Here is a 27,195-nt window from a genome sequence, read left to right on the forward strand (position 1 = left end):
GTTAGGGATTAGGACCACTGTATTGCCAGCTATCACTTCTGTGGGTTGTATACTATGATCACATGTTTCTTCTTTGCTGGAAGAGTTAAACCTACATTCTATGTAATACATGAGGTATTTAGACCTACATGCTCTCCATATAATATAATAAAAGGGTCATGCTGGGAATAAGAAAAAGAACATTCCTTGGACAAAACGGAAACTATTGGCATTACGAGCTAACTCATGTGTGTATTTCGACAATATAATTTCACATTATTATGTGGAAATAAGTAAGGCGGGCTGGCGCCCCCCCTTTCTAATTTTTCTCGATGCGCCTTATGGGTCCACAGTGTCCAAAGTTGGTCCCATCTCACTATCACCTACTGTTCTCTCGATATAAGTTATCGACATTTTGCCTAAAGAGGGCTCTGTCGTGGCTCCATGACTACCCATGACAATGACTCTTCGTTCATTTTGCATTGAAATCGCTTATTTTTCTGATAACTATGAGTGCATACTGTCCAATGTTGCTCCCAATCACTCTACAATTTTTCGTTCTCTCGATATAACTTGCTAATATTTTATTTGTAAGGGATATATGGCGTTACAATTATTACGTTTGAAGAAGAATTGAGGAAGATATTGCCTTGCCACAAACAACACCTATTATTATTATTATTATTATTATTATTATTAATAATAATAATAGTAATAATAGTAATAATAATATTTTGCTTACCACTAATGTTGCCTACGTTTATTTGCAATGCAATGTGTTACTAGAAAGCAAATCAAATAACACTCCTCGCCATTCACGCTCCCGAACTCGAAATATATTATTTACAGTTCTCTGTGTTAGGGGAAAGCACGTTTATTATATTATTCTTTCAAATAACACGTTTCACAAGTTACTTCACTTTCAATGTGTAATTTCATATCATCACTAACAATCATCTTGTTCCGATACGAAAATAACCCTCTCCTGGAAAAAAAAGAAAGTGTGACCGTAGCGAAAGGGCGTGAACCCTGTTTATGCGATTAATCGGGTACAAAATTTCAATAAGTCCCTACACACAAATATCTCAGTAAAAGAGGAAAGGTTATTCAAACTTTCTGAATACCTATTTATGTTCGAAATTTGATTCCCTTGGAAGTTTTTAAGAGTTTGAAGGGCCGCCAGTTTGAACATTTTCATATGATTATTCTGGTTAACGAACTCATCAAGATATTTCAACAATTAATGTTTGTGCCAAGTTTCGTCTCAATCCGCTGAAAATTAGGGTGGCATTCACAAATAGCGTTATATATATATATATATATATATATATATATATATATATATATATATATAATACAGATAGATAGATAAATAGACACACAGAGGGAGAGAGAAATGGTGTTTTGCTCCCTGCTCGCACCTGTGGTGCGTCAGAGCTAAACCGGGCCCCTTTGCAAAACGTATTGACCAGCCTAACCTAAACACAAACCTCTTATTTGCTAACGTAGAACGTGGTCGGGAGGTGTAAAGCATGTAGAAATTGTAGTTTTAATAACCATGAGTATGGATTCGAACAATCCACTTCCATGTTTTTCTTTTTACCTTTTGCAGCTACATCGGAACGTTCAATTTTTATTCTTTACTAATTGAAAATGGCGTTTACATTCAAAATATGAGGAACTTTGATGGCATTTGTTCGGATATTCTTCTCTTTCAAAATTAAGAAGAGAATAAAAGCAATACGCAAAGAGAAAAAGTATTATCAGTACTAAACATTACCAATGATAATTACTACGAAAGACTAAATACGACCTCTTTTACCATCTCTCGTGAGCTGTATGTATTATTAACATTTTTTTTAAAAACGTCCTTGACGGAGATTCGAACTCACGTCCTTTTCATTTGTAAGCCAGCACCTTAACCACTACACCAAGATCATGGCATGGTGAATGTTTAGTTGTCGGCATATTTGTTGTATTTGTGTTTTATGTTCCCACTTCAACAATTTTTACTCTTTTTTCTAAGTTTAACAGCTGCTTCTGGCTTTCTCTTTTGGTGTCGTCCTTTATTTACACTATGCACTATTCGTATTCATAGCTTGTGCCCCTCTGCAATGTCTTATTCAGATTAAACTTTTCTTTTTGCCCCTCAGTCAACATTTGATTGATTTAATTCTCATACTCTCCACGGATGGAGCGCAGGAATGCCAGACTCGAAAAATAGGTGTACATTTACTTTCCTGACAGATGATACAAATAAATAAAATATTTGCTTACCGATGACATCACACATCCTTTGGAGAACCACGATTGCAGCGCCATGAAATTAGTAGCGGGAAAATTGGGCAGCGTTTCCTGCATGACGCTTTGAAAACGAAGGAATGAATGACGGGCATTCATAAATCTTTTTTATTTTTAAACAAGAGTTTCATTCCCATCCAAAGGATAGTTAAGGGGGAGGAAACAATTTCGTTTATATAATTAGTCTATTATGCAGTGGCGGAGTCAAGGGTGGGCCGGGGTGGCAGGCCCCCTTGCTCAAAATCTTGTCCCCTCTAGCGCCCCCCCACACAGAGTGATACTGCTATAGGTCGACAAACGGTGAGTTAATAGTGGCCGCAAGTGAAACTACTATCGAAACATATCTCGATAACAAAGTTACCAACTGCAAAATATCGTATGTTGCAATAGTCTGCGTTCGGAGGAAAAATCTTCAGGCTCCTTTTTTTTTTTTGTAGTACAGCAAGATCTAATTTATCGAAATCTGTAAGGTGCATGCATTGACCTCAGCATCTGAACGTTCCTTTTAACCTCTGTCCCTTATCTGGTTGTCTTCTTTGTTTTCGACAAAGAACAAAAAATAAATAAAGAAATAAATAAATAAAATAAAAATTAAAAATAAAATAAAAATAAAAACAATAAAATAAAAAAGGAAAAATCAGTCTGCATTCTGATTTGCTTCAATGTTGAAAGTCATACTAAAATAAGAGATGCTTACTTACAAATAGCATGCACTGCAGTAAAACTTTACACTCGTGTTGAACGAAAGAAGTCTTCGTACACTAAGTAATTAATTTCCATCGATTAGTCCATGCCCCTCCTTCAAATCTAATCTGAAAACTTACAATATTAATTTAGCATCGACTACAGGATAGTAGTGTTATTTCAACTACACTTGAATTTATTTTAAGGCTTTGAAACACCCGAGACTCAGAGGATAGAAATAAGGAAAATTAGTCAATAGGGCCACCGAGGAAGAATCTTGGTAATCTCCTCAGATGAAATATTTATCCACGAGGGATCAATCACACCATCTTCCGAATCTTAAGCTGATGTTCCACCGCTGAGCTTTCACCATTCAGTGTGGGTGTGAAGTGTTTGTGTATTTGAATTCACGTCAAATTCTAAAAAGTAGTGAAGGTAAACAAACGAAAGAAAGGAAAAGGACCACGTATACTTCTTTTGCTGTAAGGAGTCCCGATTTAAATGTCTGTTCTAACACTGTTTGATATTAGGGAAAGAAAAACATATTTCCTCTTTTTGCTTCAAAGAGTGCTCACTTCATCATTTTATCATCAGTTTTAGATCTCAAGGGTAAAAGTAATCAAAAGTAATTGAACTACCGCGAGATCAAAACGAGATTCTGGAACCGGGGCAGTTGCCCGGGCGCCAGCAAACTAATGTGTGTGTTTATTGGTGTAGATGTACATAGATGAAACGGGTACTAATCGCAAAATTTGCCCTGGGCACCAAATGTCTAGTTTCGTCACTGATTAGGCTATCATTTTTTAGAGCGTGAAATTTTGACATTTTTCTGAAATATTAAGAATACATGATAATTATTGGCAGTTTACTTTAAAGTGAAACTTAAGCTTCAAGAGCAAGGCTTACAATTTAAAGTGGGGTGGTACGGCAAATCACTGTCCTGTTAGAGTTCAGTTCCTGTTTCTGTGCGACGTTTGTCTCGTAAGCACTTATGTCCTCGTATATCATATTTTGCTTTATTGTTATTATTAATAATAACGTTTATCTACCAAACAACTATTTATATTATTATGCGGTATTAAACCAAATCTGGAACTTGTGATATTTATTTACTTCCATCATTCCATCCGGGAAATAAATGTCATCTATACGAGATGGAATGTTTTCGGGTAAAATTTAATATGACTGCTGCGATGCTGTAACTTTGAGCTTCGCCTTATTTTAAGTAGATGCAGACATGTCGGAAGGTTTGATTCTTGTAGATTCACTAGTTCAAACGCTGTCGAAAATGTGGTCTGGAGAATATGACTCTCAACGAACAACATTCGAACAAATTTATCAAGAATATTTGTGGATATGCAAAGAAAATGGTCCTGAAATTCCAGAGCCGTAAACAGATAGAATATAGGGGTTCCTTGTGGAAATGAACTAGACATTTGCCATCGAAATATCACAAATTCATTTTGGATGAATCTCTTCCTTCATTGGAGTCAGAAAACGAATTTTCTAAAGATAATATACTAAGAGATATTTTTCTGCCTACTATTGATAAAGCAATCACTGAGACGGGAAAACGCTTTGGATCATGTAGCAAAATCATTAGATCAATCACCACTCTACGTCCAAAAGGTGAAAACTTTCTAAATTACAACATTGTGGAGCATATGGCCCAGTATTATGAAAGTGGTCTGGAAATATTTAAATGTAAACTCAAAATCGTCCCAAACACAATTAAGTTGTATGAAGACGAGAGAAAACCAAAGTTGATTCCTTGGTTAATTTCGTTGATCTTTGCGTCTACAAAAACGCATTCCTCTAAACCTACAAAATAGATATCATCTCTGTGACTTTATCAGTTTCTAGTGCTACTTGTGAAAGGTCATTCTTATCTTTGAAAAGATTAAAGACATATAGGCAATTCAATGACTGATGATAAGTTGAAAAACTTAGGATTATTTATATTGAAGAAAATTGCTAAATCGTTAGATCTAGAAGTTGTTGATAAGTTTGCAGCTGCCCACAAGAATAGAAAGATTCTCTTTTAAGTAGAGGCATGATCCTCTAAGTTATTTTCTTGACCTGTAAAAGTGTATTTCTCTGCTTCCACTTAAATCAACCAGCCACACATATTTTAAATGCAGCGATTAAATTACTACTTACTTATATTGGAAATCAATTGTATTAATGTATCCTAGTTGTTTGAAGTAGTACATTCATACATTTTCACCGTAAAAGAGTAAAATAATGAATAACAAAGATGAAAACACACACAAACACACATACATATATATATATGTGAAAAAATTTCATTCATTGGAGATGGCCCCCTCAAAATTTTCTTGGGCCCTTCATTGGCCCCTCTGAGAAAAATTCTAGTTACGCTACTGCTATTATGTGATTATCATATTCTGTGAGCAGTTTCAGTTTGTTCTTGGCAGACCATTTGGCCTCAATGGCAAGTTTCGGGCCGAAGCCCTTGCCAGCTTTTTTTTTTAATTGCTAGCCGAAGGCTAGCTCCCTTGCGAGGGTTACGCCCTCTATCCGGGTTGAGAGGTGAAATTATTGGGGCAGAGAGGATATTGGAGCTGGTCTAAGGGATATGTAGGAAGACTGGAGCATCATTTTATATATACCACTTTATTATATTTCAGCTTTATTTCATTATTTTATACAAGTATGGTATCCACTTGGTCATTATGATCTTGTGATCATAATCATTAGGGCTGGGAAAGATGATGATGAGGTGCACTTGACAGGACAAACACAAACAAGTTGTTAAAAACACGAATGCTGGTTATCTTCTTGTCCAGGGGCTACTCTGGACAGTGATGAAGACGAGTGAAGCCCTGTTAGTATGATGAGTTCACAGTGCAACATATGTGGGCGAGACGTGATGGGGAAGATGGTCGGAAGCGTAGGCAGAAGCGACAAAATGATCGGGGTGGTCAGGTGGAATTGTTTTCAGATAAAGGGAGAAGAGCAAAGATAGAGGGCAAGTGACTAAATTATATCCCAGATCGTAGTGGCGGTCGATGTCCATGGTGTCCAGAAGTAAAGGATGTCTTTGCTGAAATCGGGTGGTAATGAATTTGAGCCTTAACTTTTCTATGTGATGAAGTATGGTAGGAAAAGTTATGCGGTCATACAACTCCTGCGTTGGACTCGGGAGCTTGATTCGATAAGCTAAACGGAAAGCATGGCGTTCGAGTACTTTCAATTTGGCATAGAAAAAAAGCAAAGCACTAACCCAGGCAGGGTGGCCGTACGTCAAGATGGGACGTAAAAATACCTTGTAGGTATTCAGGACTGTATTAGGCTGTAATCCCCAGGTGGTGCCAATAAGACGTTTAAGTAGATTTAGTCGATTGTAGGCCTTGCGAATGATTTCTTTCAAATATGGCCGCCAAGTTAGGTGATGATCTATAGTGAGACCTAGGTAAGTAACCTGTTTGGCGGTTTGAATTCGTGTGCCATCGACTCTGATGTTAAGAAGGTTCGGATTTTTTTGTATTCGAGAGTGCTTGCGAGGTGGAATAAAGACAATTGCCTGCGTCTTAGTGGAGTTGATGTGAAGTCGCCACGTATTGCACCATCGAAGGAAGGAGTCAATCGCTATGCTGAGAGAAGAATTAATCTGTTGAATGGTCCGGGCTGTGCAGAGAAAAGCAGTGTCATCGGCATATTGAAAAGTGTGCACATTGAGAGGAAGTGCCGGCATGTCAGCTACAAACAAAAGGTATAGAAGGGGTGAAAGAGCGGAGCCTTGAGGTACACCAGAGTGAATAAAAATAGAATGAGATAGAGAGCTATTGATGGTTACGTAAGAGAGGCGGTTAGAAAGAAAATGAAAGATGAAGCGGAGATAAGAGAGTGGAAGCCGGAAGCGGTGAAGTTTAAACATGAGAGCTAAGTGCCAGACTTTATCAAAAGCTTTTTCGAGATCGAAAAGAATGAGGCAAGACGGACGTGCAGTATTATAATGATTCGTAATGAGATTTATGAGTCTGAGTAATTGGTCGTTGATGCTAAAATTAGGACGGAAACCAGCCTGATGCACAGGTAACAGATTATGGGTAGTGAGATGAAGATGAAGTCTGATGACAATGATGCGTTCTAGGATTTTACTAAATACGGAGGTTAGTTGAATCGGTCGGTAGGATGCAACAGAAGCTGGAGGTTTGTTAGGCTTTAGAAACATGAGGGTAGATGAGGTTTTCCAGTCTGGGGGAAAGTAGCCGGTACGGAGAATGAACGTATATATATAAGAAAGAAGGAGGAGAAGACAGTAAGGTGCTTCTTTGATGTGGCGGTACGTTATCCGATCCAGACCAGGAGCTGTATTCTTTTTGCGAGTTACAACAGATGAGATGTCAGCAGTAGAGATAGGAGCGGTAAGAGGATTATTACAGGGGAGGATATGCGTTTCACTTGGTTGTAGATATGGTGCTGATAAGTTTAAGATGTCAGTAGAATGCCTCCGGGGAAAGTCTGGTGAAAAGGGTGTGAATGTAGTTTGGAGGTGGTCGGCAAAATCGTTGGCTTTTTCTTCGTCAGTATGTAGCGGACAGTCGTTAATTAGCAATGGATAAGGCGTCCGGGTAAGCTTGCCCGTTAGCATATTAAAACGCTTCCAGTACTTAGTTGGGTGGGAAGTTTCTGCTAAGGTGTTGCAAGTCTTTACCCAGTTACGGAGTTTATATGCCTTGACATAATTTCGGACTGTGCGCTGGAGCTTGCGATGATGTCGAAGAGCTTCTAAGTTCCCAGTGCGCTGAAACTCACGGAAGAATTCACGGGAACGGTGTATTAGAGGTAAGTAGCTTGGTGGTAAGCGAGGTTGATACCTGGTTAGTGCAGTGGTTGGTATGTGGAGGTCAGAAGCATGACGGATAGAGCTGGTGATGTCGGAGATACGATTATATAGATCCTCTTCTGTTGTAGGCGGCTCAATATGGGGTAAGTCGGCGGTAATGGTTGAACGATAATCTTCCCAGTTTGCTTGGTCGAAGCGTGGAATACGACGAGGTTCTGGTAATTTTCGAGGAGTAGGAGCCTGTGGTTGATCTATGTGAAGCTTGATGGGAAGATGATCACTACCAATGGAATCTAGTACCTCAAGAGTACACCGTTGTGAAAGGTTGATAGAGGAAATTACTACGTCTGGTGTGGTTTCAGTGATAGGTCGAGTGGGCTTGGGGATATGAAAAATATTGCCTGTGGTATGAGTAGTGATATAATCAAAGAAACGTTGTTTTTGATTATCCGGACGGCTATGAATGTTGATGATGGCCATGATGATATAGTATTTAAAGGTATTGGATATATATTGAAAGAATGAGTAGGGGATTGGATGTCCAGGGCGTACATAGATGGTGGCTATCCTTGCCAGCGTTGATGCTTGTATTAGTAACATTTAGAAAACTATAACGACTCTGAGAAATTAAATTTGCTGATTGTTTTTGTGTAAATTATACATGATTTAGATATATCCTTTGACATTTGTGGTTATATTATTATCATATGCTTATGAATAACAGAAAGTTATACATAATTGTTAAAGAACTTGAGTTATTCTGTGCAGAATGCTATTGATTGGTTGTGTCATCTGCTGAACAGTTTTACAGTTTCAAGGAGTATAAGAGAAAATGTATGTATGATGTGAGTGTGATTTGATATGATTGGAATGAAAGGCGTTAAGAAAGAGAATGAAGAAACATATTTACAGTTACCGGTATGTTAAATCTTATTGATTAATAATTGCACATGAGATATATTATAATAACCATTTTCATGTTTTCATTATAATAATCGTATAGAGATAAATGCATAACTGTGGTATCGCACACTTTTGGCATTTTAAATTTCGGTATTATTTAATATTGGTCCGAGGAGATTAATATTTGTGATTTAACGAGTAGAACAATTTACATATTATTTAGGTACAGACATAAATTTATACTTTTTTGGTTTAACTTGTTGGATTCTAAGAGGAATACACAGTGCGGATTAACTTACTTATGAGACTTAATGTTGATTGCATTGGTATTATTGTGTAGTCATGAATCGATTGAGGAAATGTATATTTGGCGGTAAATTAATTATTTTTTATTAATGTGAAATATCATGGAAAACTTACCTTATATGCACACAAATCTTTACAAAGTTTGATTTAACTTTGCGGTGATAATAGTGTTAACGCATACCAGAAATGGAATATGGACTAGGATTTTTTTTTTTAAGATAATGTGTGTTGATGACAGAAATGTTAGCAGAATGAACATTTTATGCTGGGAACAGAATGCGCTGAACGTTATATATTTGATTAAACTTAATATTTTAGGAATAATATTGCATTTAGGAACACGTTATTAGCCATATTTAAGAAAAGTGGCATGATATATTACTGAACATGTGAATTAGATATCACTTTGTATGATAGGGTCTACATTGAGCTACTGAACGCTAGGCATTTCACAGTTTTTTTTTTTAATTGACGGCATTGAATAATAATATAGGAATGACATTGTGACGTATGCTATTTTGTGATGTATGAGGGATGACGCCCCCCTCGGTGAACAGATTATTTGATGAAAAGAGAGGGGAAAAGAAAAGGATAGGAGAACGAAGGAAGTGGCTTGGAATTTGTATATTAGGTATTATTCTGGCGTTTACCTGATGTGAATGAGGAAACCCCAGAAAAAATTTTCCACAGGCAGGCTGTTAGATTTTTGAGCGGCAACGAACGTGGGACCATTTGTACTGAAAGCGAGAGCGCTTGCGACAATACTATGGGGGGGGACAATTTTTATTTGTGAACGTATGGCTTTATAATTTTATTTATTTGTTTGGATAGCTTGTAGTGTATGAAGGATGACGCCTCCTTGGCGAGCAGATTATTTGATGAAAAGAAGGAAAAGCATAGGAGAATGAAGTGGCTTGGAAACGTGTATACTACGTATTATTGAGGCATTTACCAGGTATGAATGAGGAAACTGCAGAAAAATTTTATTCAGGTTGACTGTTAGACTTTTTGAACGCCAACGAACTCGGGACCATTTGCATTGAAGGCGAGAGCGCTTGCGAGAATGCTATGGGGGACAAAATTGACTTGTGAACGTACGTGATTATAATTTTATGTATTTGTTTAGAATGTGAGGAGAGGAACTTTTATTTACCACTATTAATATATGAGATTTGTAAAAATTATGGTTGAAGGATGTAGCGTGTATTGTGAAATATTTGAAACCTTTGAAGAGAATGTTAGGAGATTTGAAAAGCCGATATAGTAACTTTAGTATTTTTACTATAATTATTTAGGAACATATGTAGGAAGTTGAAATATTTTAGTTTTATATTTGGAGTTGTGCAGAACAGACCAGAGCATATCATTTGTTGGCGTGATTTTTTAGTGAATGGACTATTTGGCACTTTAGTGCCATTGATTTTGTTTGTTATGCTTTGACTTGGAATTGTATCGTATTTGCGGTGTGGTGAGGAGTAGCTATTGCTGGTTGTAGAGCGACAATAAAGAAAGATATAGAACTAAAATTATGTGCGTATACTTGTAGGATCTGATTTTGTCATATAGCAGACACAAAACTTAGCCGTTTAAAAACTTCTAAGGAAAAGTTTTTGAAACACTTAATGAACTACAGCATAAAACAGTAATTTTGCTTGGAAATAAAGAAACTTACACTGGCATTTGGTGGTAGATGTAGAAATACTTATTTGAGATTATTATTACTTCCATATAAAATAAGGCTATGCGTTTTGGAAAACAAGGAACAAATTTGATTATGAAATTATATTTTAATTAGTGAACATGTACAAGAACTATTGGCATTGGAAAACATAATTTAACCTATTTAAATAAAGCGAGATTTGCTGTGGAGAAGCCACGCCAGTCTGTTATCAATTTTGTATAATATTTATAATTTTGTATACTGTATATGGTTTGTCATGGAAATATATTTTTCTAGACTTTGTATGAAAGGTTTAATTATTGTGGATGTGGAGGGAACGGAAGAATTCCTTCAAATTTACATGTGTATTGTTATATATCGTAAGTTCAAAGCTTCCCTGAACTAAGTCAGTTTGCTTTAGAATTGAGGCCTAGGGAGGGATTTGATTGATAAATATTGGTAGATACGTAACGACTAGCTTTTAGAGTGTCATGTTTTGACGCGATTTTTTTACTTTAGCTTTTATTATTTATATCTTTAAGTATTGAACAGTATTATTTTATATTATTTATTGTATTTAAACAAGGAAACAGATGAACAGAAGAATGAAAAAAGTTATGGATATATGGTTTAACGAAGTTATTAGATGATGGAAGTTGATTGTGTAGTTGCTGAAACGCACTTAGGATAGTATTCAATGATAATTAAGTTAGGATTGTAATATCCATGATTCACTAGTTTTTATTTTACGTATTATTTTATGCAGTTCTGAAAGAAATTTACTGTAAATTTGACTTGCCTTACGTTTGAGAATGGAATTTTGATCAGAGTAATATATATATATATATATATATATATATATATATATATATATATATATATATATATATATATATATATATATATAATATAAACCCTATGAATCTGACCGGTTAAAATTTGGAATATTACAACGTAGATATATTTTATTGTAATGTTTCTCAACATGTGGCATGAATATCTTTGGTGCTAGGGGTGATTTTTTTGGTGATGATACGCTTGACGTATGTTGATACTAGTAATTAATATGTCGATGTTATATTGCGGAAGGATTGAGAAGTTACGACTTACCATATATGGAAATGAGTATTAAAATTTCAAGTTACAGAAGTACTGAACATCAGTTATTTTCAATTTGTTTTTTGCAGTTTTACGTATGCATTTGAAAAGATTTATTTAAATCCTATGGCTGTTGGAGAATATTTGTACAATACTTTGATTTTGTACTTACCATACTATTGAACCTTTATTGATGAGTGAAGCAGTTTTTACTAATAGAACTATTGTTCAGATTGTTTATTATAGCTTTGGAAATATTTACTAATTAACTAGCTTGAGGCCATACGGATTCCAGAGGTTTACAAATGTTTTTTAATGACTATGGTTTGTAGCTAACAGTTGTATTTGATAATTTTTTACTTTGTATTTCTACTTGTAGGATAATTATTTTAACATTGTTCAAGGAATTACATATAGGTCTTCCTAATGGTTGTTTTCCCGATTTGATTTTCCAATTATGCCTTTGAAATACGTTTTAGTCTTTGTCATTTTGGATACATGACTTGATTACCTTAGTTCCGTACACACAATGGCTTTATGAATGTTTTGGTAAACGTAGTACATTATTTAGGTGTTTGGTAAAACTTTATCGATATTTTCGTTAATTTTTGGAACGCAGGATTATATTTTAATATCCCGATGGGTGAGAGGACTTATAAAATGCTGGCAGAAGAGAATTACAGACTTAACTAGTGCTACTACTTTCTTGTTTATCAACAGAAAGAACTATGTTTTGATTTTGTACTACCCCCTTTCTTTTCGTTACAAATAATGAAACTGATATTGTGTATTTTGTTTACATTTTATTGCAACTAGTATTAAGTCAGTTAAAAAATACATCTATGTTTGAAGCCAACTGTTTCTTTAACTTCTTTATACTGGCCTTTTAAAATAAATAATTATGATTCGTACTATTTTTCTTAATTTATTGATGATTTTATACACATGTTGAACGATTTTGGTAAGTATTGACCACAACTTTATTAACTTTTGATTTCAAAAATGTATTTTTTGTTCTAAATATTGAAAGTTAAATGTTTGATGACAAGGAATATTATGTAGATATTTGTACGGATCTTGTAAAGATTAAAGTTTTCCATGTTTATGTATAATTTAAGACCTTTCTCTTTTGTATGTGCGAGGAGTTGTTGCTATGTATGTTTGCATATTTATTTTTGCTTGTTACTGTCTACAATTTTAAACTTATTATTTGTGATATTAACTAACGAAAGTTACAGTGCGGTATAAAACGTTACTCACAGACTGTGATGTTTAGTATAGGAAATTACGATTTAGCTTAGCTGAGGTATTTAATTAAATACAGTCTTATTGATTATAAGCGACAAGTAGAGACCAATTTGTGGACAGAGTTTTATTTGTTAAGTACAAGAATTAAAAGAAATACAATTCTCGATATACCAAAAGAATTAGAATATGCCATTTGATTTTCGTAATTGGATATATAATAGTGACAACTTATTTATTTACTGAATACTTGAAACTGCTAAATTTAAGACCGTATAGCAGAATTTCCCAACCGGTGTACCGCGGCACACTGGTGTGCCGCGAAGAAATCGAAGCAAAATTACTAATTCTATAGCATTCAAATTGGAACACAGGGAAAAATGTATATTTGTGTTTCACATTACTATGAACCTCTACTGTGAATCTACAATTTTAAGTTTCATAGTGTTACCTTTCTGCACGTCTTTAATGTGGAAAAAAGTATTTGTTATTCTTATGTAGAGATGCAAAAAAGCCGGCTTTTTTGAATCGGTGGTTTTTTCACATAAAAAGCCGGCTTTTTTGGAAAAAAAACGAGAATTTTGGAAATTTTGGCTTTTTTCAACTTCATGATTTTTCTATCTAAATAGCTTTTTTATAGTATATTCTATAGTTAGATAAAAATTCCATGACCTGAATGTGATATTTCGCTCTGAAATTCACCATCAAGATGGATGGAGCACATGTTTTACGAATTAAAGCTGACATGAAGAGTGTAGTATTTGAGGGTAATTTTAGGGGCTATTTAACTTTATTTTAACTTTTGAGTTATCGACATCTTTTTTCTTCTCTATTTTGTCATCCGTGTTTCATTTCTAAGAGCTTTTAGTACTCTAGCTTCTAGCGCAAAAGTTAAACTTGCCCGTTTTTGTATTTATCCGTCAAAGCGTACGTTTTTCAATATATCCGTCAACGTACTTTCATATTTCTGTTATACTGTAGCTGTGAAGTGATTTAGCAATAATTTTCCGGATACAACCTTGAATACCAATTTATACAAATAATCAGTAGCGGATTTAGAAAAGTACTTTAGGAGGGTTTTTTCTGATTGTTTCGTTTCCTAAAAAGTCCTAATTTTATTTGGGAAGTGCTTGAAGCTTATGAGTACAGGCATAATATTTCGTTTCGTTTATATGTTTAGCAATAATCATCCGGATACAACTTTAAAAATCATTTTATACTGAGAATCAGTGGCGGATTTAGAAAAGTATTTTGGGAAGGGTTTCTTACTAATGTTTAGTTTTTTTAAACATTCCTAATTTTTATTTGACGGGAGCTTAAAGTTTATGAGTAAAGGCATAAATAATAGATATTTCGTTTGTTGCAGATATTCCGTAACTTTGGGGAACGGGCTTCAGTCCGAAAAACCGCCCCCCTAACCTTCGCAAAACCGTCACTGCTCGTAATTAGTAATAATAACGATTTAAAAACAATAAAAAAGGAAGTCGCCCAACTCACAGTACACGCACTATTTCTACATTCACAGATGGAATGAAGAAAAGCTTTGTCAGAATGGTCGAATGCTGGTTGAATCCCGGACTTCCCGATAGAAGCGCAAAAGCTAATCACTCAGTCATGTTTGTTGTGGAGTTGTATTTAGCTTAACTTAAATATATTCCGTAGTTTTTTTTTTGGGGGGGGAGGGGAATTCCGTAATGATATGTTGAATCCCTCTTGTTAAAAATTCAGAAAACTTGAGGATTGGGTAAACTGTGATGGTGATTCTATAAAACTTAACTGTAGAATTTCAAGAATATACAGAACCAAAAGCTCTAGATGTGCAGCCTTTAAGTGTACCATATAAATCTAAGTATTTCTCTTACGTTTTATTTTAATTTTATTTTGTTTCAAAAAGAGGGTATGGAATATTTTGAAGTAAAAATACTACATACTATTTTGCTAGTTATTTGTGTATTCTTTAAAAAGAAGTGTTTACTTTTAGGGTTGGCTGGTTTACACCAACTTTTTTTTTAATAACTGGTTTAAACCACAAAAATAAAAAGAATGAAAAATGCGAATCGTGTGAACTTCATGGTAACGTTTCCAGATATCAAACCACCTGCAATAGTTTTATTTCCCTTTCACCTTTTAATCAAGGTGTCCCATGTTAAATTCTCGGTCGAACCACAAACCTTCTTTCATGCGTAACCCAAGTAGCGGTTCGGATGTCAGTTTAAGCGAAAGTCTTCTCCTTGATAACCTCGGTATTTCGTAAGGATGTTAAGCCTAAATATACGAAACAAACCAAATTGTATATTTCTGCATGCCTAAATGCGTGTTGTTTTATAAAGAAGCCAATATTGCTTAAATATATTGATAGAAATTGGCATAATTTATCGATTGCCTACGTAGCTTCCAACATTAGCTTGGATTGGACTTTCAATGATATCTACGTACCGGTACTGAATTTGTAATTTAATACCTCAGTTTTAGCGTACTGATTATGGTACGTTGACCTTTAAATTTTACATGCAAAGCAATAACAGGATTTTCCCGTTATTGTCTTACATTTCAAGTAATGACGGGATTTTCCCAATGACTAGGGCGGGAGATTCTCAACTTAAGAAATTTACTGACCGCACTTCTTTAAGCTTATAGGGGTTCTTCCGGCATAACCCCGCTGTTGCATAATAACATCAAGGCGAAACAAACTTATTTCTGTGAATATGTAATATAAATATATAAAGCAAAAAATCTAAGTCAAAAAAGCCTGGTTTAAACCAAAAAAGCCTTGTTTAAACATCCCCCCAAAAACGGGTTTTTGGCATTTTCAAAAACAACCACGGTTCTTGCCAACTCTGCTTACTTTTGTATATAGGAAGTTAAAAAATTCTTATTATATACATTGGTTAATCCTGTGGAATTCATAATGTAAATATGTTGAAGAAAAATTGTTTGAAATATTTTTTCGAAATTCATAGTTTATTTTCGATGTTTTATATTATTATCAGCATCAACCACTAATTAAATGATTTTTTGTGTTATAGAGAAGCGATACAAAGTCTGTTTTATCAATTTAAAGCAGTATTTTGAAAAAAGCCCAAAATTTCCCAAGCAATAAAGCAAAGCAGAAAAAAACCGAGTTTTTTTTCCAAAAAAGCCGGTTTTTTTCCGAGCCCTTGCATCTCTATTCTTATGACCATTGTTGCTTCTTTATTTTCTTTACTGTTGACCATTATTGCAGACTATTTCCTAACTTGAAATTTTAAAATATCACTCAATCTTTTCGACAAAGCGAACGTGCATACCAATTACATACAATTGTGTTTTAAAAGAACAAGTGATTTGTTTATTCGTTTGTTATTTAGTGATGTTCCTTCTTAGTGAAAGGTTGGATAAAGCTTTCGAAAAAGAAAGTGTATTTTCTATAATTCATTTCAATTGTCTTCTGTTTTTAAACTATAACGAAAAGTAAGCATAATGATTTACCATTCGGGGAAACCAGTGATCAAGCTTTCTTCTTTCTGAGAAGATCAGTGATCATAGAAAAAATATCCTGTATTTTATATTTAAAATACTACTACTACTACTACTACTACTACTACTACTACTACTACTACTACTACTACTACTACTACTACTACTACTACTACTACTAATAATAATAATAATAATAATATCTATATGGTGTGCCGGGAGAATTCAAATTACACGTGAAATGTGCCGCAAATAGAAAAAGGTTCGGAAACGCTGCCGTATAGGGTAATAATCAGATTTAAACGTTGTTGAATTATCAGAATTGTAACACATATGAACTTATGTTACATACTTTAGGAGGGGTTACAGCTATTTTTTCAGTTTTGACTGACTTGTCACTATTGTTTTGATATTATCCTTTCAGTATTAAGAATTTTAGCGATAGCTTAATGATATATCACATGCTTTTGCGGAACTGGGGACAGAAGAGTTACTGTATGGTCAAATAAGTTTGTGAAGAACAATGTTTTCCCTTACATTTTTTATAATTTCATGGAGTTATTTTACCTACGATGTCCCTTAAGAGTAAAGCAATGAACATAATATAATTGGGAATTGTTAAATGCAAACGATTTCAAAAGACTTTGCAACTACAAGCCAGCATAGATGAAAGCTTAATATAGGCTCAATGGTTAAATCTATTCCGATGGTACATAGTTCGAAAGAGTAGGAACGTTATATTTTATATATTCCTTTGTATTACTTTTATTATTAAAAAGCTTGATTATTAAAATATAAATAAAATTTCGTGTGCATTTTAGTCGAGCGGAATCGTGAACACTCTGACTGGTTTTCGTGGTTTGAACTTAGTTTAGAAATATCTTTTTTCCTATGCTAGCAAGGGCCAGCAACTGTTAGAATGTTGCGCCTTCTGTGCGGTAAGAGATTATGCAGATAATTCATTGGAGCTCAGTTATGATTTTATGGGCTATAAGATGTTCGTAAAGTAGGAGCAGGATGTTCTATTTTATATTCATTAAATGGGATTTAATCATTTTATTCAGGTCTTATTTTATTTTATCATTCCTTGAAAAAATGAAAAAAATGGGAGAAGTAAATGAAAAGAGGAACATGAATGCACTGTCACTGCTGCTGAAGCACTAATTGCATATGTAATCAAAATTGTACCCTCCAGTTGATTTTGTTCCTCGTTTCCTGGGTTGAGGTTAGCATGGCAACAATGGATTTCTTTAAAAAATGTAGCAGTTATATATGCAATACTAACGATGGGATATGGAGGACTAGTGAACACTAACGATGAGATGTGCGGCACTAACGAGCACTAACGAAGAACTAGTGACAGATGTAATCAAACTTGTGGGTTGCCGTCTATTTCGTCCCTCGACTACTGGCATGAAGTTACCAGGCCAATAATGGTTTTCTTCAAGAATGTACCCGTTATCTGTGAAGCACAAACGATTGGATATGGTGCACTAACAAGCACTAACGAGGAACTAATGACGGGTGTAATCAAAATTGTGGTCTGTTGTAGGTTTAGTGCGTGGCTTTTTTGCATGAAATTATGAGAGGAAAATGAAGTTTGTAGAATTTTGGACCTTAACTGTGGAACACTAACGATGGAATACGCAGCACTAGCTAACACTAACAAGTCGCTAATAACGGGTGTAATCAAAATTGTGGTCTGCGTAGATTTGGTCTTGATCTGCTGGCATGAAATTAGCAGGCAAAACTGTCTTTCCTTAAAAATATATTCGTTTCCTGTGAAGCGCTAGCGGTGGGATATGGGGCACTAACGACTACTAACGACGCACTAATGACGGATACGATGGAAATTGTGGTCTGTCGTACATTTCGTCCATTGTCTGCTGCCATTATATTGCAGCCATTAATGTTTTTTTAAATGTAGTTATTAACTATGAAGCAATAACGATATAATAATCTTCAGTAACAAGTACTAACGAAGGTGCCATCTGTCGTAGGTTTCGTCCTTGCGTGCTGCCACGAGTTAGCAGGTCAATAACAGTTTGTACGAATTTGTAGGCAATATCTATAGAGCAGTAACTATGGGGCATGCTCCACTAACAACTACTAATGGGTGCAATCGAGATTGTGCTCTGGGGTAATTTCTGTGGGACATGTTGACATGCAGTTACGTGAGGAAAATCGATTTCTTAAATACTACACTGTATATATCCGTTTTCTTTGAAGCACTAACGAAGGGATGTATAGCACTAACGAGCACGAACAAAGCACAAACGATATGTGAGGTTTACATCGTGATCTGCCATAGGTGGCTTGTCAGCTTCATGAAACGGGCCAATTTTGTTACGCAAAAATCTGTATATATAGAAGCAGTAACATTAATGTTTATCGCAATAACGAGCACTAACGCTGCTCGAACCGGCAGTTTCATTTCTGGTGTGATTTCGGTATGTTCGCCTGCTGGCATGAAGTTAGCAGACCAATCAATCCAATACTAACTATTAAAATTGAGACGTTATTTTCCTAGCACTAACGATGGGGTTTGTGGCTGTAACGAACACTAACGAAGCAGCAACGACATGTGAAGTCGAACTTCTGGCCTGCCATAGGTGGCCTGCAAAGTTCATTGCCATAAAGTTAGCAGGCCAATAGAGATTCTTAAAAACTGAGACATTATTTTTGTAGCACTAACGATGGAGTTTCTGGCACTAACAAGCACTAACGTAGCACTAACGATGTGTGAAGTCGAAATTCTGGTCTGTCATATGTGGTCTGGTAAGTTCACTGGCATGAAGTTAGCAGGCCAATAGAGATTCTTAAAAACTGAGACATTATTTTTGTAGCACTAACGATGGGGTTTGCGGCACTAACAAGCACTAACGAAGCACTAACGATCTGTGAAGTCGAAATTCTGGTCAGCCATAAGTGGTCTGCCAAGTTCACTGGCATGAAGTTAGCAGGCCAATAGTGATTGTTAAAAATTGAGACGTTAGTTTTGTAGCACTAACGATGGGGTTTGCTGCACTAACGAGCACTAACAAAGCACTAACGATCTGTGAAGTCGAAATTCTGGTCTGCCAAGTTCAATGGCATGAAGTTAGCAGGCCAATAGTGATTGTTAAAAATTCAGACGATACTTTTGTAGCACTAACGATGGTGTTTGTGGCACTAACGAGCACTAACAAAGCACTAACGATCTGTGAAGTCGAAATTCTGGTCTGCCAAGTTCAATGGCATGAAGTTAGCAGGCCAATAGTGATTGTTAAAAATTGAGACGTTATTTTTGTAGCACTAACGATGGTGTTTGTGGCACTAACGAGCACTATCGAAGCATTAACGATGTGTGAAGTCGAAGTTCTGGTCTGCCATATGTGGTCTCCCAAGTTCACTGGCATGAAGTTAGCAGACCAATAGTGATTGTTAAAAATTGAGACGTTATTTTTGTAGCACTAACGATGGGGTTTGCGGCACTAACGAAGCACTAACGATCTGTGAAGTCGAAATTCTGGTCTGCCTTATGTGGCCTGCTAAGTTCATTCCAGCTTCATAAAACGGACTCATTCTTTACCCTAAAAACTGTATATATGGAAGCGCTAACGTTAATGTTTATAGCACTAACGAGCACTAACGAAGCACTAACGATCTGTGAAGTCGAAATTCTGGTCTGCCATATGTGACGTGCAAAGTTCATTGGCATGAAGTTAGCAGGCCAATAGTGACTGGTGAAAATTGAGGCGTTATTTTTATAGCACTAACGATTGGATTTGCGGCACTAACGAGCACTAACGAAGCACTAACGATCTGTGAAGTTGAAATTCTGGCCTGCCATAGGTGGCCTGCTAAGTTCATGCTACGTTCATAATACTGACCCATTTTGTTATCCTAAAAGCTGTATATATAGAAGCACTAACGTTAATGTTTATAGCACTAACGAGCACTAACGTTGCTCGAACCGGTAATTTCACTCTTGGTATGATTTCGATATGTTGGCCTGCTGGCATGAAGTTAGCAGGCCAATAGTAACTATTAAAATTGAGACGTTATTTTTGTAGCACTAACGATGGGGTTTGCGGCACTAACGAGCACTAACGAAGCACTAACGATGTGTCAAGTCTAAGTTCTGGCCTGCCATAGGTGGCCTGCTAACTTCATGGACATAAGTATTTCATATTCACAACTTAGTTGGTTGCGAGAAATGAAGATTTTCATTTAAAAAAATTAGCAATAACTTTGAAATTCGATGCAATTTGAACTTGATTTTTTTTTTTTTTTTTTTTTTAGTTTTGGGAATCATAGTTGTCTTAGGACAGAAGGTACCTGCGATATAAATATCACATCAATACGTGTAGGAACACTTTTCATTGCCTTCCACGTGTATATCCTTTGAAAAATCTTGTCGCAGGTCAGACCTCTTTGAAAAAAGATCATCACTACTGCTACCTATCTAGACGTGGTTTTCGATTCAAAGCTCACCTGAAATGCTCACTTGAAAAAACTAACGGACAAGGCCAATCTTAGATTAAATCTTTTGCGGCGTCTCACAGGAACAACTTGGGGACTAAAAGCTGATATTTTGCTTCATACTTACAAAGCATTCCTCCGTGCGATCCTTACTTTTGGGTATAACGCTTGGTGCAATGCTTCTGTTTCTTTCTATGAAAAGTTCAGCATACTGGAACGACATGCTATTCGACTGGCATACCGAATTAAACTTCTATACCCAACGTGGCTCACGTCTGAATATATAGACTTTCCAAAGATCACCGAACATCTTGCAGAACTTCGCCTTAGGTCCACTTATGTCCAAAATGATTGTCGCATACCTATAATTATCTTCTTGTAATAATATAATTTGATAATGATTTTGCAGGGTACTTTTAATACTGTTACAATGTATATAATCGGGAAATGTCTATTTGTGGAAAATTTCATACAAAAAGAATTATAAATACGAAAAATAGAATGAGTAAAACAAAATGTTGCTAAATGGACAAGGAAGTTTTATTTTCGTTTTATTGTTCTTATTTGCTGTTCTTTTGACATGAAATTCGCCACATACATGTCTTTTCCGATTATACACATATCTACTAACATTATAAGAAATATCGGGCGAATTCGTTATCAAATTATATTCCTATAACAATATATTTATAGACATGCGATAATAATTTTGGACATGAGTGTACATAATCTCTCGCATCCAAACAGACCATCCGCTATTCTTGGATATTCTTCACACTGACGCACTCATCGACACAGCATGTCGATACAAACACTCACCTTTAAATATTTTCGTATTTATGTAAGTGAAACACGAATATCTTCCTGCGGCTGAAAGGGAAATATATGAAGTATATGTCATTGATCATCATCTTCCTCATCTCTTTCCATCTTAGCACACAGATCCTCATCACTAACAAGCGCTTTGCAATGTGTTCATTGGTCCCGAGCCGCCCCGGGACAGAAGATTTAACCCTGTATCTGTCTTGCTAATATAAATCTGTTTGTGACGTGTAAGCACTTCATCTCATTTCTCATAATCATCATTATTCTATTATAGTTACTATGTATTGTGATTTCTATTAGTATCTTAGCACCTCAAACATATATCTGCACTTTTCTGTTATATATATTTTTTCAGAAACAATTTATGAGCATTTACTAATCTTTGTGTTTATGATTACTGCAGTTTGCCCATATATCATTATCTTGTAATCAATAGAAATACTATAAACTCCATGCCAAAAAGAGGGCGTAACCCTCTAATGGCTGGTAGTAGGAAATTATTTCTCTTCATTATTAAACTCAACTGGTGAATAAAGATTTCAATAGGCTACCCTATTCCCGTAACCCTTAAAAATAATTCTAAACCAGATGCTCATCTTCCTCATATCTGGCCATCATATGCACCGTAACACCTACCGTTCTAACAGGGCACACTTGTCTTCATTAATGCCTAGCGTCCCCCTAGATGGGCAGAGTCGAGTACTTTTGAGAATCAAGTACGTACTCGATTCTGCAGGGAGAGAATCGATTCTGGACTCCTCCTTTTCACATACATTTGCATTCCTGTTGTTTCTGTGCACTGAATCCCACGCTTTGTAACACGCAAGCACACGAGGCTAACTGAAGTTCACTCTTACTCTTTACCATTCGCCAAGTGTCGCCAAGCGAGTGGGTGGAGTTCTGGTGCAGGCTGTTCACTCTACGGTTCATGCTGTTCATATGAATTCGGAATCGATTCCAGCCAATCAGAGCAAGCGTAGAGAATCGAGTACGGAGCTCAGAACTCATTTGTGAGAAAACAATTCCGAGCACAAACAGAACCGATTCTGGATTCAGATGTCCTGGACTCGGTTTTGAAAAGTGAGCATAAGCAGGATCGAGACCAGCTGTGCAGGAAATCAGATGCTTTATCAATCTACTTTATTCGTTACTGGTCAATCAGACCTGAATAAAGGGGCAACATTAACATCAATGGCACCAATATACAAGATAATTACAATTTCTAAATTGCAGGTGTTCTATACGTGTATTTTATATAACACATACATTTACTATAATTATTGTACCCTTCATTCTATGAATGGCTTTATCGCGCCAGATAATAACGTTCAACAGAATGATAACGTGGTCAGTACCAAGGACGTACGCAAGGTGGGTTTTTGGAGTTCGGGCCCCCTCCCCGAAATCTCGATGTGTCTGTAAATTTAATATAATTTTAGGGGTACTTTTACAAATTTTCATATAATTTATTCTCATATTCAATTTGAACGCACCCAGAGAAGCTTTGAACCCCCTCAAAATAAATTCCTGCATACGTCACTAGTCAGTACAACGACTCACTGTCGTTTCTTGTTTTTCGACTTATTTAGTGGCGGTTGTAGCCCGGGGCCGGGGGGCCTAGGTCCCCCAGTTTTTGAGTCACAAAAATAATTTAAGCTTTTATTTATGTATTTTTGGAAGTGTATACTAAACTCATGATATACCTATTATAGTCTGACGTCTGGCTGGCCCCCACAGTTCTTACTTTCTAGAACAGCGTGTGGACTCATTACTTGCAATTCACTAGTTAAAATACACTCACAATAGTAATAATAACGAACCATGGAAATTATGAGATATGTAGTAAGTCCAGAGTTGAATTACGCATGCAGCATTTGTGGTAGGCACTGCACATCCTACCACAAATGTCATCCAAATGCTATACAGCTGCCTGTAATTATAAAGAAAGGTGCAGGGAACTAGGAAGCACTACAGCTGCGATCAAAATTGCACTTCTTTGCTAAAAGAAGAAGTGGGTTTTGTGGTGGATAAACTGTGTGAGAGTTTTATTGGGGTACTCTTGTTTCCACCCACTTTTGTCATTCCACTATTATTATTATCCACCTCATTATTACCGTATCTCTTAGCCTCGGTTCATGTTCGCAGGATGTTAAATAATGATAATAATAATAATAATCGATTACGAGTGCAGTTCATTTATGAATCATAGTTTCTTCTCAGTTGGTTGTATGTGAGAATGAATAGTTATAATTAAATCGTCTACATTGCAATACGTTAGAGGGAAACTCAAGTGATATCGTAATTTAATTCGATTCTATTTCCTTCGTGTAAGCCTATAGGTAATTACATCATTCTCCCCGATATTTATTGATTGATCGATTGGTTTAATTTTAATGCGCTTTTTCACAACCCAAGCTGATAAAGTATTGTTTAAAGAGGATACAATTTTATGCGAGTTACAGGCATAGCATTTTCACTTGTTGTAATGACATTACACTTACTTGCTGGGAAGGGGCGCATTGTTGTCCTATGTAAAAATATTTCTAAGCTAATATCTTGTGTTAGGTACGGGCAGTGATGCATTGCTACAATTTTTCGTAGGTATACGCTCATCCGTTCTCGAAAATATAGCATGTACTTATCCCGTATATGTTCGTTTTCTCATAAATTTGAGGTGAGTAAACGCCGGACTATAAGATTATTAGGTGAGTATACGCCGTATACTCCCGTATACGCCCCATTACATCCCTGGGTACGGGGCGTTTCGGCTGGGTGAATGCGTAATTGGTCACAGAGATATTCAAGAAATATGACGAATGTTATCATTTACCTCAATGAGAAACATGTTATTTATATTTGCTAAAATCTTCCTTTATTCTGTTATGAAATATTTCCTTCCTCGATTTAAAATTCGCTTCAACTGAAAGGAATCGGACAAACTTAGGTAATAAATCCTTGCTCTCCAAAGTGAATAAACAACCGTTCTACGCTATATTAAAAAAAATGCCCATCATGTGCACAGAAGCATGTTACAATTCGCTGTGCCGCACTCGTTGCTACCATACTTCTTACTGTTTCTGCTGGATTCGATTCTTACTCCTTCCATGGCTTGTTTTACTGGCCCTTCCCTCCCTCCACTGATAACAGGACGAAACAAGGTGTACGCTACTTTAGTGAATTCAGTCAAAGCTCTTTACGCTGCGTAAGGGTTAGTTTCCCATCAGTTGGTATATGAATAGCAGAAATGTGTTCTGTGCACGCGGCTTGTTGAATGCACTGCCAGTGAGGTGAGCCACTGATTGAGCACAACAAAACCGAATACAGAACTGATCCAAAATCGAATTCAGAAAGCGCATACATGAAGTTATGAACGTAGGCTCATCAACGCAAGCCAGTGAGTGAGAATAATAAAACCGAATCCAGAATCGATTCCAGAGAAACCGAGCAGAGAGAATCGAGTACATTAAGGAATCGAGTGGGATCGATTCTTGGACTCGATTCTGTCCATCTTTAGGGGAGAAGATAACACGCATTTGTCATACTATCAAAACCTGTGTGTTGTGATGTGAACTGCAGTTCATTTTCATCTGCTCTCATCCATCTGTTTTGATACTCCTTCACATCTACATCTTACACCAAACTAATGATTATGGTTATTAAAACCATAATGACCTGAATTGATTGTTAATAAAAATGCTTCCCTTAACTACCCATAGCCCACCAATATAATGTAATTGTGCATCTACATCTCTTCCCCTACAGAGGGCGTAACCCTCTTCGAGTAGTTGCTAGCAATTGCTAGCAGGCAAAAAATCTAAACATACTTACCTTTGAGCTGAACCCAGCCTCTCTTGTAACTGTTAATTTGGTAGCGAGGATCAGGTGTAGCATACGCATCTATGAGCATCCCAGACATACGGAAGGATTGAGTAGAGGAGTACATATTTAGAGGATTGACGGAAGTTGACGCTTTCAGAGGGTAACTTATATTTTTGGATTACCATCATCACTCTTCTCATACTCGGGCTTAGCCCACCAGGCAGTTTTCACTATGGCGGACAATGGCATCGATCATGGCAAACGCACAATCAACAGACACACTTTACCAAGTATCATCCCTGGGCCTCCTGGTTGCTCCACTAAGGTGGAAAAACGCAAGGTGCAGTCACAAACCACTTCTGGTCATACCAGAAGCTCATCTTAAAGCTCTATTACCTCTGTGGCTTCCCGCTCTTCAATCAAGCAAAGTTATTTTAACCGCTTGCAATTCTCACCACCTTCAAAGAAAGCACATACTACACCAGATAGAGTGAACATGGAAACATGTTCTACTGCGGTTCCAGCTTTACCGTGCTTTTCATCTCAATCAATTAACTCGTTTCTGTTGACCAATTTCGATTCACGTTTCTCGACTGAGAAACAAGTTGATCTACAACTGAGCAAGTACCTTCCTCGTGCTTCACTCAAAGAAATAGTCAAGACTAGGAACGTATTCATTTTCAAAACAGAAGATGCAAACTTGCTTGCACTATAAAGAGCAAAGTACCTATAGATACCTTCGACAAAGATGCTAAACTTACTAACCTCAGTGCATCTCAACGCAAGCAAATACCACCACCTCGCCGCCCTCCCCTCCCTACCGTGGTGATTCGCGGTGTTGATCCTTCTTATAGCAATGAAGAGATTCAGGAGGAACTTACCTACGAAGGACACACACTCCAGACGGTTATACGAATTAGAAACGCTGCAGGCCCCACGTACATTGTTCGAGTACTAACTCCTTCTCAAACCACCATTGATTCTCTTCTGACTAATGGGGCATACATTTATAACGGAAGACACAGAGTTGAACCTTCACGGTCACCATCACCACTACCACTTTGATGCGAGAAATGCCAGACATATAAAAAACACTCTACCGCAACATGCCCAAATACCACTGTTTGCGGCTATCGTTCTGGTGAACACTCCACTCGTACATGTTCAAATCTACAACCACCGAATTGTTACACTTGCCACGAACAACATCCGACATATAGTTACAAGTGCAAGGGAAACCTGCCCCTACCGAGACACCCTGAGTATGTGGCACCATTACGTATATATAACTATGCTGCAGCGTTCCACAATTATTGGACTCTTCTACAACAGTGCGCAATATGCTTGCCTTTCTAACGCTTACTCTTCAAAACATTCAACCATTTCATCGTTCTCATGTCTTAAAACAAATCACCCACGCAGCAAAAGAAATATTCCATGTTACATTTCATGCTACTTATTCTAGTCAAAATATCTATTTTCATACAGCACCTTTGGAAACTACTGTCTAACCCATTCATCATGGATATAGTCCTTATATTTCTCAATATTAGATCCATTTGTCAGAATAAAGCTTTATTCGAAGCGCTGTTACTGGAGAAAAGAGCTGCAGTGTTTATCCTTAACGAAACCTTTCTTACTC

The 27,195-nt window shown here is 36.4% G+C and overlaps 1 protein-coding gene across 1 annotated transcript in view; it reads left to right on the top strand.

Moving 5' to 3' along the window:
* LOC145683884 (cubilin-like) overlaps nucleotides 1-27,195 on the top strand; it is a 1,291,374-nt gene that overhangs the window by 162,634 nt on the left and 1,101,545 nt on the right. The window lies entirely within an intron of this gene.

This window comes from Thermobia domestica, chromosome 4 (assembly GCF_964235325.1).
Source record: "Thermobia domestica chromosome 4, izTheDome1.hap1.1, whole genome shotgun sequence".
Classification (NCBI taxonomy): Eukaryota; Metazoa; Arthropoda; class Insecta; order Zygentoma; family Lepismatidae; genus Thermobia; species Thermobia domestica.